General features: G+C 40.2%; 1 protein-coding gene and 1 pseudogene across 2 annotated transcripts in view; both read left to right on the plus strand.

Moving 5' to 3' along the window:
- The window catches only part of SHROOM3 (shroom family member 3), a 296,769-nt gene that overhangs the window by 793 nt on the left and 281,724 nt on the right, over window positions 1-14,252 (plus strand). The window lies entirely within an intron of this gene.
- Window positions 4,152-4,556, plus strand: LOC135321268 (histone H2A.N-like; annotated as a pseudogene).

Genomic DNA, 14,252 nt, shown 5'->3' on the forward strand with positions numbered 1-14,252 from the left:
GAAAATACCCGCTTTCTCCTTTCAGTGGAAAATATCTAGCATTCCAAAATATTTTAGAATTTGTAATTCTGGATAATTGACTGCATAAATATTATTTATTGCTTTTTGCACACTCACAGAGAATTAAATCAGCTTTTAGTATAATTCAAGGGCAAAACAGCATTTCTGCCTCTTCTATTTATCTATGTATTTAAGCCAATTTTTAAACTTTTGTCCTCCTGCAACACTCCTCAATTCTTCATTTATCTTTGGTGTGAGTAGGTAGAATGAACCCTTTTTATGCATTAGGCTTGTAGTTTTGCTTTTCTCTTAAACTACAGAGATTAAGAAAGAATACAGAGATTTCTTTTAAAATTTCAGAATACTAGCAGTCTAAAACAAGAGAGTATAAGTGCTTTTCACACATAAACATTACTCAAGAAATATATGTAATTGAGGGGGAAAATTTATTTTTAGTCTGAGGATGGGAAAGAGGTAAATATACATTTTGCCTGAGCTCTGTTACTTATTTAAGGTTTTCATATCCCACCGAAATCTGTGTTTTGAGAGGGACTGAAATGATTTTTACTGTGGATAAGCCAGTGGGAACTGGTTTCCAGCAGTCAGCCAAGAGTGTGCAGAATGTCACTGTAAGTTGTGTAACATTTCCTTACCTTCATAAGAAAACAAAAGATATGTGTACATATATATGTATCAGTTAGCAAAGATTCCAGCTATGTTACTGAAAACCCAATTGATAATGGTCTAGGTAAATTGGGGTTAGTTTTTCTCATATTACATGAAGTCTGGAGTTAGGCTGTGCAGGCTAGGAGCAGCAGCTCCTAATGTCATCAGTAACTTCACTTATCTCTCCACTCTGCCTTCCTCATGATGTTGGCTTTTGTCTTCATGGTTGCAAGGTGGATGCCATACCTCCAGCATTGCAGCTTCATTCTGGGCAGGGATTTGGCTTTTTACTTGGAAAGGGACAAGCTCCCTATTTGACTTTTGCTTGCATCTCATTGACCAGAACTGTGCCACAAAGCTATCCTTAGACCAGTTATGGCCAAGGGCAATGAGGTTTCTGTAACTAGTTTAGACCAGTCAAGATTTCTCTTCTGGTTTGCAGTAGAAACCTAACCTTCCTGTTGTCGAGGAATCTCTGTCTACTATTTGAACAAATTGAGTTTCTGTTTTCAGGAAGAAGGAGGGAATGGGTGCTGGGTATATAGCTGAGAATGTCTGCCACAGACATAAGTATTATCTCTGCATTTTAAAACTCTGGTTGTACACTCATTTTGCCTGGTCTTTAATGATAAGATATGTATCTGTTCACTAGAATATAGTTTGCTGTCAAACAGCCCTAATCCTACTACCAATGAGCCACTCTGCTAAGGCTCCATTTTATCTGCAGAACGGGGGTAAACGATTATCTCCTTCATCAGACTGTGTAGGGGGGATTAAATGAAACCATACATTTAGAATAGTTAGCATAGGGGCTGGTATGCAGAAAGAGCTAAAAAAAAACTTAGCAAAGGTTGTGACAATTTTCCATTATTCGAGGAGACATTTGTATTAGGATACAGATTTGGCTGCTGTACAGAAATCCAAACTAACAATAGCTTAAACAATATAGGAATTTATATATGTCTCACATGATAACCTGAGCATAAGCCAAACTGAAAGATGGCTGCATGGGGTCAGGGACCCAAGTCCCTTCTACTTTCTTACTTCCATCTCTGGGGGGATGCCCCGTCTGCATGGTCTGAGGTGACTTGCCACAACATCTGCTTTCCAGTCAGTAAGAAGTGGAAAAAGAGCAAAGAGAAGGCCATCTCCTTCCTTCCAAGGGTATAATCTGGTGTGGTCTGCTCTGTCCAGTATGGTAGCCACCAGCCGCACGTGGCTATTTCCATTTCAATTAAAAGTAATTAAAATGAAATTCAATTTTAGATTCTGTTTCTCATATCCACTAGCTAGATTTCAAGTGCCATATGGCTTCAGAGTTCTTGAATATCTCTCCCCACCCTGTCTGGCAAACTCATATAAATCCAAGCTCCATTTCTTCCTCTCTCTGTGGTTTTCCTGACATCAAGGTGGGTTGGGTGGTCTCTCTTCTATACCCCTTAGCTTGCATTTATTATGCCAAGTCATTATTTTTTTAAAAATTTTGACTGTCTTCTCAGAAGTTTATGAGCCTCCTGAAGGGCTGGGACTATTTCCTTTTCATCTCTACCATATCTAACTCAGACCCCGGGTACACAAATATTTGTTGAGTAAATGAAAAATCATGGGCTATGTCTTACTCATCTTGCATTTCTGAGATCCAGCAGAGTGCCTAGCACAGAGTAGGTGCTCAGTAACTTCTGTTGAATTAATAAGCCAAGACGAAACAGAGCAGGAGGCAGTGTAGGCAGGGAGGCAGAGTCCCAGGAGATGAGGTTGCCAGGCAGATCTCCACAGGTGGAGTGTGTATCAGTTTCCCATTGCTGCTGTAAAAATTACCACTTAAACAACACAAACTTAGTGTCTTACAGTTCTCTAGGTCACAAGTCTAACACAGGTCTCACTGGGCTAAGATCAAAGTGTCAACAAGGCTGTGTTCCTTTTTGGAGGCTGTAGAGGGAAAAAAATCTATTTCCTTACTCTTCCCACCTTCTAGAAGCTGCCCACATTCCCTGGCTCCTGGCCCCGTTCCTCCATCTTCTAACCCAGCAACACAAGTTGAGTCCCTCTCACATTGCATTATTCTGATCTCTAACTCTTGCCTCCCTCTTCCCATTTTAAAGTACCCGTGAGATTACATTGGGCCCACCAGGATAATCTATCTCCCTGTTTTAAGATCAGTTGAGTAAAACCTTATTTCTGTCTGTGGCCTTAATTCCTCTTTACTATGTAACCTAATATATGCACAGTTTCCAGAGATTAGAACGTGGATGTCTTTGGGGACAGAGGGCATTTGAACATTGATGAAAGTCCACATAATTAAGACAGTACCAGGGATGAGGCAAGTAAAATTAAGTGGCTGATTGTGTGAATCCCAGATCTTATTTCTATGGAAAAAGTGCACAAGAGCTCATACACTGCTAACCAAATGTTCACTATTCCCCTAATGTAGGGTAACCCCCACTGTAAGTGAAGGGAAGGGACAGAACACACTGAGTCGTACCTATGAAAGGCACGTACACTTATACAAAGCAGTTATAAGCTGCCAGTCATGGATGACAATATAATGAATGAAATATCATTTTTCTTTAGGTACAAATGAGGCAGGAGAATGAATGGGGGAAAAGGAGCTACAAAAGGGTGGCCATAAAGGAAATCATTTCCAGATCATTTTCTTTGGGATTTAATGTCCTTGAAAAGGAAAGGTGGAGTTAAGAAAAGAGCCTCTATAATCTGTGAACTTCAAAAAGAAAGGGTAACTATCTTTTTAACAGGGATTGTCTGCAGAAGCTCAAGTAATTCAATAGTTCAGGAAGTTGGCAGCATGACTTTATTATGACTCACTCTGTATTGTGACTGAGAAAAGCAGTTTCACCTGTTGTGGGGATGCACCTGCCCCTAGGATTCATAAATCAAGTAACGACTACAACACCAACAAACAACAACAGGTAGCAATCACTAGTAAATGCTGTCACTTGCTAAGTGCTTACTCCGCCAAGCTCAGTGCCAAGAGATCCGCACGTGTTAACGCATTAAATTTCCACAACTTCGTGAGGAAGGCAGCATTATTATGCCAACTTTATACATGAGAAACCGAGACACGGAATCTGAGTAGCTTTCTGAAGTCCTCACAGCTAGCAGTAAATGCTGGAGCTGGAGTTTGAGTCCAGGCATTCTGGTTCTCCAGAGCCCGTGCACTTAACAGGCTATGCCACTCGGTCATTGTTGCCTACCAGATATTTGTCTCTGTCTAGATTCCAGAGCTGTTATCTGGGGGAAATACGGGATTAATATTTTGTTACATATGTTTCTAAATTTATTAGAGGGAAAGGATATTTTAAAATCTTAGTCCTATAAGGTCCCCTAAAATAGGTGTAAGAACTCCTTTAAGTTGTTCAAGTCCCATCAAAGGAGGGACTGCTTAACATTTGTTAATTAGTGTTGTTGTGTTGCCTTCGCTGGAGGAGGCATCATTTTCGTGCACTTAAAAGGAGTAAAGCCTCCACATGTACTTCATATGCCTACATGGCCTAAGGCTCCCTAAGAAGAAGACTAAAAAGTGCAGCCCAGCCAAAAAGAAGTGTGAGTGGGCCAGTTCAGCCTTTGGGAAGAAGAGGAGGAAAAAGGAGGCTGATTTTACTTATATGGGGGAAATCCTAAAGCAAACCCGCCCAGACGTCATGGATGCTCCTGGGTCCTGGGCGCACTGGGCTCTCTGGACCACTGGTGACTGGGACAGATCAGCCTGCAGCTAGATTGCTCTAAGACAGCCACAGAAAAGCTATCACCAGCAGAGACCTCCTTGAAGCGGTCAAGCAGAGAAATTCTTGGAAGAGCTTTTAGAGAAATGAAGTGTTTGTGAATGGCCCGGTTGTTGGAAATGATTGCACTTGTCCAAAAAAAATTCAATGTGTCAGAGGGCTGGGTTGGAAGACAAGGTATTTAAGAAGTACTGGCAACAACAGGAATCTTGGTGCTACACAGCTGGTCTCTGGGTCCTGTGTTTTTTAGCCTCTGATGTCATTTGTAGGAAACAAGGACATTTTCTCTTACATGTTTAAAAAAAAAATCTGGGCTTCGGAATTCAAGGTAAGTCATTGTCTCTTAGGTCTCTTACATCATCAACACTCAGAGCACATATTACTAATTTCTGCCCTCCTGAGAGGTATCTTTGCTCTGGCTGGACTCTCTTCTGTGCCATCTCATGTATAAATTCTGTTGGTTCTGTCTTCCACACCGTTACACCTCCCTCTCTGAAACTGCTCTTGCCACCTATAACACCATCATCCTCTTCCTGTCAGTCTGAACTACAGCCTTCCCCTACCAATCCCTATCCCAGCCACACCTTTCCATTCTTTATCCATAAGGGGGTGCTTTTGCAAGGTGACATCAGAGATAACCTCAAACATATGTCCCCTGGCTTCTTGTTGTCTGACACTACTGATTTTAAAATGGATTCTTTCATTGGGTTCTTCTAGCCTTAGTGATAGGAGCTAATCCCTGAGTCCTCCTCATGATTCCTCCTCTGAAGAGAATCATCCAAAACATCTCAATCAACCTGCCATTTCAGGGTGAAATGAACTGCTTTACTGCATGTGAGCAGCCTTGGAAGTAGGAACAGTCCACAGGTTAGATTACTCACTTGGAACATACTTAAATTGTCTGGATGACCGTGTTGAGATTCTGGATTTTCGATATCCATCTGTCCAACCTGAGCACCTTACAGCCTTCTAGCTTCCTCAGTGATCCTTGATTGCAACACACCAACAGCAGCCGCACAGTCTTTCTTGGCCCATTTCTTCTGCACTAAAACAAAGGTTATCTTACAAGGTTATGAGCCACGGTCCCTGAGCTCAATATGAAACTGAATTTTAGGCAGTTCTCCCAAAACCATGGGTTGGTTGATTTCGTTCATCCCAAAGTCATCTTTTTCATCTCCTTCCCAAAACCAAGCTAGACTAGCTTGTTACTGACCTTTTAAAATAGCCTGTCCTTCTAAGTTTCTCTCCCTACTTCTCTTACTCTTTCCTGTAACATTCTTTGCCCTTCATACCAGGCTAGCCTCATCTCTCTGCTGTCCTCAAACTAATTTGTTTGGTCCCTCATTGTTCCATCCCCCTCTGTCCTGCATTTGCATTTAGTCTTTCTTCCTCTCATCTCCCCTTTATTCATGCCGTCTTCTGGTACAGGGAGTGGTTTGCGTTTGGCCAATAAATGGTAATCACTTTGAAATGAGCTTTACTGAGGCTATATAACTTGTTTCTCCTGGCAAAATACTTCTCATTCCACACACAACAAACGCTCAGTAAATGTTGAATGAGTTATAGGATGTTAGAGCTGTAAAGAATCTGAGCCATCGTCAAATCCAACTTCCTCATTACACAGAGAGGAAACTTAAGCATGATAAAGTTCATTTACTTGTCAAGATGGTTTCTACCATAAAAAACAAATGTGTGTGTGTGTGTGTGTGCACGCATGTGTGTGTGTAAAGCTCAGCTGGTGAGGAAATGATTGCTTTCTAGTTGTGCCATTCACACTTTTGTATGAATCCTAGCTCCCTGTTAGGCTGGTCTAGAAGCTAAGGACCTTTCTTTCCTCCCTCCCTCCTTTCCTTCCTTCTTTTCTGTCTCTTGTCCACAGTGCTTAAACTGTGCTTAACAATGATGAAAATGAAAACATATTAATGAAGAGAAAGGCAAATGAATATTAAGGAGGATCTTCTTTAAAGTCTTTGTTAGAAAGATGTCAAGGCCATGATACTAGAAAACCCTGTTTAAAAAATGAAAGTAAGTAGGTTGAGTTTGACCTTCAATTTAGTGATGGCATGCACATATTTAATGTTTGGTAAATGTCTATTGAATTGAACTGATTGGAAAAATGGCAATTCATGTTTTTAATTTAAACTTTAAGAAATTATCTAAACTTTGCTTAAAGTGTTCTCTGTTTTTAGACAAAACCTAAGCATGTGATCCTATCAATGTTGTCAGTAATAACTTTCATTCAAGTAGCATGCTTTCTTTTAAAGCTAATATAGTCCCAAGGCACTGCCTCCTATACAGAGAGCATGATATAAGAAATGTTTGTCTCATTGAGCCCACAATGTGATTGGAGACACATCATAAGAGACTTTCTATCAATCTTTGAAAAAATAAAGCCCCAAAGGACATTCTGGATCTTACCTAACCCACAGATTCTTCCACGTCTGTCCCTTTGATGTACTTCCAAACAGTGAACATCTTCATCTAAAGAACTACAGAGTCATTGTTCTCCCAGTTGGACCATCCCAGGAGTCCACCCATCTCTCATGCTCTGACATCCCCGGCTCTTCTCAGTGAAACGAAATAAGGCAAAGACCCTCTGCTAAACCTGAGCACTGTTTCTTCCCCTCTTCTAATGACTACCCCCACAAAAGAGAACTTGTGTATCTCCATCTCCTGCCTTCAGAGGAGGCTTTTCTAACTTGGCAGACTGAGGTGCAGAGCTCTCTGTCCTGGGCATCTGAGCCTGAATTTGCTTTTAAGTCAACTGCAATTTTCATTTCTCAGCCTTTCATGCATCTACTCATTATCTCCTTCTCCATTTTGAACTGCATCTTACCTTAGAGATTAATGAGATCTATCTTTATTTTATTTTTAAATCTCTTTATTTTTAAATGCTCTTTAGTATGTCTGTATTGATTTATCTTTTTTCTTTTCCATGTTATCTTTTTTTGCCTTCATTTTAGACCAGGCTGTCCAGTGTAGCAAAACATATATCCCAAACACTGTAGAGATTGGAGTGAAAATAAATGAGTTTCATTTCTACCGTAGTGTTAAGTGGCTGTGCGACCACGGGCAGGTAACTTGGCTTTCCTGAATCTGTGTCCTCGCCTTTAAAAATGGAGCATTCTTGTCTGATGGAGATGTTATAGTATCCAGTGGATTAAGTTATACGACCGTGTTTTGAAATGACAAAACACATTCAGAACTTAGTCATGATATGATGTTACAGACTACTGAATAGAAGTTAGCAACTCACATAACAGAGGTGATGTTTGGCTGATTTTCTGTATCATGAGCAACAGTTGCTACTTGAACAGATAATACCCTGACCCTCATGGAGCTGATAGTCCAGTAGAAATAAACTGGCAGTAAATACATTGTTAATGATAATTTCAGGGTTGGTAAGTGTTATTAAGAGAAAAAAAGGTAGGTTCCAGGGTGGCATTGTCTGTGAAGTGTGGGGAGCAGGGTTGACTTTAAATAGTGTGGTTGGAAAAGAGTTTTCCGATAAGATGACATCTGAGCTAAGACCTGAAGGATGAGAAATAAGAAATCAGACATACAAGAGGTCTGTAAGTTAGGCTGAGGCAGGAAAGTCTTGGAGTGTTTCAGAAACATGAAGAAAGACAGTGTGGTTGGAGTATAGTAGGTATCTTAGTCTGTCTGGACTGCTATAACAGAATCCCATGGACTGGGTGGCTTATAAACAACAGAAACTTATTTCTCCCAGTTCTCAAGGCTGGGAAGTCCAAGGTCAGGTCGCTGGCAGATTCAGTATCCAGCGAGGGCCCACTTCCTGGTCCATAGATAACATTTTCTCACTGTGTCCTCACACAGTGGAGGGACAGGGGAGCTCTGTGAGATCTTGTCTATAAGGGCATGAATCCTGTTAATGAGGGCTCCACCCTCATGACCTAATCACCACCCAAAGTCCCCACCTCCAAATACCATCACACTGGGGGATAGGTTTCAACATATGAATTTGAGAGGGACATATTCTCAGTATATAACATTAAGCAGGAGAGGGAGTGGTATGGCAGCAAAATGGTAAGATAGGCAGAGGTCAGATCATATAGGACCTTGTAGGCTGTGGAAAGGACCTTGGACTGGATTTAAGTACAGGATGTGAGGGAGGATGTATCACACGACTACTTATGGTGGGATGGGCTGATTGCATGTCATTAAACTGTGGGAGATTTTTAGTGCTGACTGTTTAAAAAAAAAAAATATATATATATATATTCTTTTAAATTATAGGCTATTACAAGATATTGAATATAGCTCCCTGTGCTATACAGTAGTACCTAGTTGTTTATCTATTTTGTATATAGTAGTTTGTATCTGCCAATCCCAAACTCTCCCTTTCGCCTTCGGTAACCATAAATTTGTCTTCTATGTCTGTGAGTCTGCTTCAGTTTTGTAAATAAGTTCATTTGTATATTTTAGATTCCACATGTGAGTGATATATAATATTTGTCTTTCTCTGACTTACTTCCCTTAGTATGATAATCTCTAGGTCCATCCATGTTGCTGCAAATGGCATTATTTCATTCTTTTTTATGGCTGAGTAGTATTCCATAGTGTGTGTGTGTGTGTGTGTGTGTGTGTGTGTGTGTGTGTGTGTGTGTGTGTGTATCTCTCTCTCTCATCTTCTTTATCCATTCATCTGTTGCTTCCATGCCTTAGCTATTGTAAATAATGCTGCTATGAATTGGGATGCATGTATCTTTTTGAATTACTAGAGTTTTCTCTGGATGTATGCCCAGGAGTGGGATAGCTGGATCGTAGGGTAAGTCTATTTTTAGTTTTTTAAGGAACCTCCATGCTGATTTCCACAGTGGCTGCACCAATTTACATTTCCACCAATAGTGTAGGAGGATACCCTTTTCTCCACATCCTGTCCAGAATTTATCATTTTGGACTTTTAAATTATGGCCATTCTGACTGGTGAGGTGATACCTCATTGTAATTTTGATTTGCATTTCTCTGATAATTAGTGATGTTGAGCATCTTTTCATGTGCCTATTGGCCATCTGTATGTCTTCTTTGGAGAATGTCTATTTAGGTCGTCTGCTCATTTTTTGATTGGGTTGCTTGTTTTTCTGTTATTGACTTTATGAGCTGTTTGTATATTTTGGAAATTAAGTTCTTGTCACTGGAATTGTTTGCAAATATTTTCTCCCAGTCCATCAGTTGTCTTTTTGTTTTGTTTATGGTTTCCTTTGCTGTGCAAAAGCTTGTAAGTTAAGGGGGGACGGTGTAGCTCAAGTGGTAGAGTGCATGCTTAGCGTGCACGAGGTCCTGGATTCAATCCCCAGTCCCTCCTCTCATAATAAAGAAAGAAATAAACCTAATTACCTCCTCCTCCAAAAAAACCCTAAATAAGTCACTCTTCAAAAAAAAAAAAAAAAAAAAGCTTGTAAGTTTAATTAGGTCCCATTAATTTATTTTTGCTTTTATTTTTATTGCCTCAGGAGACTGATCTAATAAAACATTGGTACAATTTATGTCAGAGATTTATGTTTCATCTGTCTTCTCTCTTAGGAGTTTGATGGTGTCCTGTCTTATATTTAGATCTTTAAGCCATTTTGAGTGCATTTTTGTGTATGGTGTGAGGGAGTGTTCTAATTTCACTGATTTACATGCGGCTGTCCAGCTTTCTCCACACCACTATTGTGCTGACCCTTAAAGCCACCTTCTCTTCTTTCCCTCAGACATTTCTAAGGCACTTCTTGGCTCTACAAGAGGACACCACCTTCCAAAAGACAGCTGTCGAAATTCATTGTGATTTACGTAATGATGCACAAATAAACAGTAAATATTCTTTTTTTTATTAGTTGGGAGGAGATTCTTCCCCTTCACCCTATACCTGTTGATCTCTTGGGTTATTTTTCACTTCAAGACAACAAGATTTCCTGGGTTGCTTTTGTCATAGCAACATGACTTATTATTATTTTTTAAAATTTTTTATTGAAGTGTAGTTGATTTACAATATTAGTTTCAGGTGTACAGCAAAGTGATTTAGTTATACATATACATATATTTTCCTTTCAGATTCTTTTCCATTATATATTATTACAAGAAATTGAATATAGTTCCCTGTGCTATACAATAGGTCCTTGTTATTTATCTATTTTATATATAGTAATATGCTATGTTAGGTTCTTTATTCTTTTTTTGGAGAACACAATTTGTCTTCAGATTTGAGAAAAGAGGTTTTTCGCAAATGATGGAGCCAGTATGAAAGTTAAGTTATTTCATGCATCCACTCACACATTCAGTTAACACATTATTTATTGAGTGTCTAAAATATGATAGAATTGGGGAAACAACAGCAAACAAGGTCCCTGCAAGGTCCTGCACCTAGAGAAGGAATGGGTTCCTATTTCTTTTTATACCACTGGAGCTGACCCTGGCACGGCCAGCCCACATTCCCTCGCCTTCCTTGGCTGTGCACAAAGGCTTGACTTCCCACTGTCAGCATCTGCATTTCTTTGCTTAAGGACTTTATTTTGCCTCTGCTTGGATTAGCAACACTGGAGCACCCCTCAACCCATGACAGTGAGGAGGAAGAGCCCAGCTCTCATCCCCTGCAGGGGCTAGCTGAGGCGCCAGTTTCCACTAACTCCTAGGGGGCCCACGGTTGCAGCTGACTTGATAATAGGACTGCCCGCCTCTCCCTGCCTCCTTTGCCCACTTCCTTGCCAGTTTTCTTCACTTCCCAGAGAAACTCCTCACATTTGAGTTCTCATTGCAGAGTCTGCTTCCGGGAAAACCCAAACCCAGATAACCATCATCTATGGACTGCTTACCAAGTGAAAGCTGGATCCTAAAATCTAACCTAGATCTGTTTCCAAAGCCTATGCTCCTTCCACTTGGCTATGGAGGAATCCTATGGTTTCTTAGACCTAACATTTCCTTGGGTGCTAAGAAAAGGAGAAATTCATTCCTAGGCGTGATGTTCTGCAGTTCTCTCCCTCATCTTCTCCCTATCGCACATGAGCCTGCCTTTTGCTTTCTTCTCCATTGAATGGATTGATGAGCATCACAGTTTTTACCCTCACTTCTTTTTTCTGTTACCAATCCAGCACCAAGAGACTTCCCTTCCCCTGAGGGGAGGATCCACTCTTTCTTTTGTTCCATAGGTTCTTTTATTCTACAGGTTCTGTAGGTTAGTGCTTAAGGAAAATGTGACCCCCTGAGCAGAACAGACAGCGAAAATTATATCTGATTTGGGGGGAGCGGGGCTCACTGAGCCTTGTTTCTTTTCTAGAATTTAATTTACATTGCTTCTTTTCTTTCTCAATTCATGCTATTAACATAGCACAAGAAAAAAAGTGAACAACATACTATTTTTTTTAGCATAAAATGTGTGACAGTTTAACCTGGCAGTGGCTTGAAGTTCAGCACCTAAGCAAGCAATAAAATATAACATAATTTCCAACCCATAGCAAACCCCAAAATAACAGAATAAGTTTCCAATACTGAACGGCAGTTTCCCGGTATAACTTGTACCGCCGCCAATTTCAATACAAGAAGCTTCTTTTCTTTTGGAGCTGTGTCCCCACAGTATGAATATTCTTTGACTCCCTCTGTTGTCCATTCCCAATTTCCTTGTTTTTTGCTTGAGTTCACTGAAGATTGACAACCGGTAGCCTCATGTGACAGCCATTAGTCGGCCTTAAACCTCAGCTTGATCTTGAATAGATAGAATAATGAATAGATTTTATGTAATATAATTCATGTTGTCAGCTATATGAAATTGGCAGCTCAAGAGAGACTAAATATGCTTCTAGTCTTCTCTTTTCTATGTTCCTATTTGAATATAATAATGCAGAAGGCATCGTTCCTTCCTTCAATTAAAGCACTTTTATAGCAGTCTGAACTCTGAATCATAGAGCAATAAACATACATTCTATCAAAAAAGGAGAAGGTAAAGAAGATAAGTGTTTTCTTCTTCGTATTAGTGGGAATTAACAAGCATTTAAAAAACTTGTGTTTGTGTGTGTGAGCCCAGGGAGGGGCATTTAATCATAACGAAGGAGGTCTTGGCAAGTCAGTGTTCATTTTACTCTCATGGCATTGGTTGCTGAGCACATATATGCCCACTCTAGCTCCAGGGAGCCTGTGGAACAGAAAAGACTCAGAAAGTCACACAGAAGAAAACCGTCTCCTAACCTTCCATCTCTCAAGCAGGGGGAAAGATGCATTCTTCTTGGTCAAAATTCCTTGGTTTGTCCTATTTATGCTGTCATTTCATGGAGGTTAAAAATATACCTTTCCATACATTGCTGGTAGGAATGTAAAATGGTGCAGCCACTTTGGAAAAACAGATGGCAGTTCCTTAAAATGCTAAACATGGAGTGACAATATCACCCAACAATTATACTTCTAAGTATATACCCAGGAGAAATGAAAACATATGTCTATACAAAGACAAACTCAGATGTTCATAGCCGCATTGTTCACAATAGCCATGAAGTGGAAAAAAATCTAAAGTCCTGTCAACTGCTTAAACGAAACATGGTATAGCCGTATGACAGAGTACTATTTAGCAGTAAAAAGGAACTGAATACTAATACACGTAACAACATAGATTAACCTTAAAAATATTGAGCTCAGTTAAAGAAGCCAGACACAATAAAACACATATTATATAATTCCATTTATGTGAGATGTCCAGAACAGGCAGATCTATAGAAACAGAAAGCAGGTTAATGGTCGCCTAAGGCTAGGGATGGGAATGGAGAGTAACTATAGATGGCACAAAGATTCTTTCTGAGGTGATGGACATGTTCTGAAAGTACATTGCAGTGATGGGTGCAAAATTTATATTAAAAATTGTTGAATTATAAAGGAAATAACCCCCACTTTTATTCTGGTAATAAAAAGTAGAAGAAACAAAAAAAGAGAAAGATAGAAAGTAAAAAAGAGTCACAAAGGAGCTATTCCTCACCGTGTTAAGTATTCGGTATTGATTTAATTAACTGAAATTTAAAGTAGTAGAGGAAGATGACCAAAATGAAGCTCAAAAAACATTACAGAGCCCTAATTATTTTAGGAATTAGGACAATCCAAGAAATTGTTCGTAAGACAACTTAGGAAATGAGACAGAATATGGGACGTTCAGGGGACTTTGGCAGTGGATTCTAGGATTTTCTCTGAAGGAGGAGTGCCTCCCTTGTCAGATATCAGGATCTCAACTCTCTATGGTTAATTCTGCCCATATTTTGAGAAATGAGGGTGCAGTGTCCTGGGACAAAAAAATAATGTAAAGTATGGCAATTTTTTTGCTAAATTGCAAAGGATAGAATTTCATTCTTCAGTAGAGTTTGGAGGCAAGTAGGCATTTAACGTTACAACAGGAAAAATGTTAATACCAGGGAAGCACAGGGGTGCTGGCAATTCAGGTTTGAGGAAGTTTTGTTCATTGAGATATGGAAATCAGTGAAGTCTCAGCACTTTAGAGGTGATAGAAGTGGATAAGTTGCTGAACTGGTTAGGTTATAAAGAAGGAAAAGGCGCACTTTGGAGTGAGGGGTGAGGAAACATTTCACAGGGGCCATCTTTGCGAAGCCATGTGGGGAGCGTGAGCCACCTGAGAGCAGGAGCCTCCCGACGCTGATGATGCCCATTTGCTCCCTCTGCCCCATGGTATCTATGCTGGCTGTCCTCTCCGACTTCTAGCGGGAACCCCTGACGTGGGGCACAGGGGCAGGGGGAGGGAGAAGAGTTTCTCAAGTGTCTACAGAATTCCTCGCTGTCCTCCATTCTAGTATCTGCTGATCAAGCCTTTCTCAGATCCAAGGGACCTACAGTGCATGTTTACATGCTTGCTGCTGAGGT

The sequence above is a fragment of the Camelus dromedarius genome, chromosome 1, assembly GCF_036321535.1.
Source record: "Camelus dromedarius isolate mCamDro1 chromosome 1, mCamDro1.pat, whole genome shotgun sequence".
In the NCBI taxonomy this organism is placed as follows: domain Eukaryota; kingdom Metazoa; phylum Chordata; class Mammalia; order Artiodactyla; family Camelidae; genus Camelus; species Camelus dromedarius.